Below are 1,602 nucleotides of genomic sequence, written 5' to 3' on the forward strand. Positions count from 1 at the left end.
GCAGGCTCCTACCGGCTCCGCAGCGCCGGCCCACCTTGGCCTGGCCCAGCCTCCGCTGCAGTCGGCAGCCTGGGGTGTGAGGGAGGGGGCATAAGGCCGGCCGGAAAGCCAGGCCCGGGGGGAGCGGGAACGACCGAGGAGAGAGGGGCCGAGGAGTTTAGGGGAGCGATGCTGAGGGAGTGGAGCAGCAAGTTTCCCGCTCAGACCTGACACCTTTCTTCTGGTGGCTTGGGGAACAAAGAGGGTGGTGGGAACTGCTTGACATCTCCCTTACGTATTTTGCTTTCCAGCCTTGAGCGGCAATTTTCAAAAGATATTTTGAACTTGGAGGATCAGAGGTGACATATCCTGCATCTGGCCGGCCAGCACTGCCTGCTCTCCCTGATTGTAGCCTTCCAACATTTTCATTAAAAATGTCAGACACCAGCATTGTTCTGTGTCTGCTCTCCCCAACTTCCACATGCTGCACCCCAAGAATTTCATGGACGCTTTTGCCTCATTCAGCTGCAGGGCAACACTGTTGTGCTGAGAGTACTGACAAGTAAGTCTCATTTAATTTCGGAGCCTGGGTGAGAATAATAGTGAGTAAAATATTTCTGCAGAAAGTATTTAAATCTTGACAAATTCCTGGAAGTGCACAATTACAATAATCACCAATATCAAATGCAGTGTAAGTGACAGCCTGTGGCGCCTTCAGTCAGCTCTGAATTCCAGCAGAGATGCAGTAGACAGCCATGGAGATGAGAGGGCCCCTATGACCCCAGAGAGAAACCATTCCCTCAGTCTCCCAGCCACAGCAATAATACTTCTGTTCAGTGCCACGAAAGGTTTTATTGTGGACACAATGTAAATCTTAGTTTATTGATACAATAGGGTTTTTTTTTGGTTGGTTGGTTTGGTTTGTTTTTTTTTAAAGTAATCCACTTGGACTGTACAGTTTAAGTAACAGAGAATATTAGGAATGATCTGGAATGAATTTGTAGTTTTACTGTGTTCCATCATGTTGCAGGAAGTACAGCACATGAAGCAATCCTGTACTTGCAGAGAAATATTTAGTCAACATGCTCCTTATTTCCACCTCTTGTCTTATGCTTAGGTATCCAGTTCACCCATTGCCTCAGTATCACTTGTTGTGCTAGAAAAGTTATAGATGAAGAGGGAAACATTGTTGTAGATGATAGTGCATCTAAAAACTTAGGATTTGTAATGATTAATTTTGTCTCAGTTCTGAGTGCCTGTGCAAAAGGTTTAGTTAACATGGAAAATTTTAGGTGGGTGTACATTTATTCCAACATGGTTGTACTGCTATAATCCCCTAAGTCTGTACTTCTGCTACCCCTGTACGTTTTGGTTTACAGTTAAGTTATAGCAAAGCACCCAGCAAACATGAGAGCAGTTACTGATTGATTTTTCTTTCAACAGCATTTGAAAACAGCCACATTTGCATAACTATACTGTTGTACAACCTGAAGTGTTTTCATTGATTGTACTGAAAATGTTAAACCTAGATTATTTCCCACCAAGTTCTGTGGAAATATGCCCATATCAGTGAGATTTACACTCTTGTCTTTAAACAGAATCATAGAACCATAGAATCACAGA

This window comes from Pogoniulus pusillus, chromosome 24 (genome assembly GCF_015220805.1).
Source record: "Pogoniulus pusillus isolate bPogPus1 chromosome 24, bPogPus1.pri, whole genome shotgun sequence".
Taxonomy (NCBI): Eukaryota; Metazoa; Chordata; class Aves; order Piciformes; family Lybiidae; genus Pogoniulus; species Pogoniulus pusillus.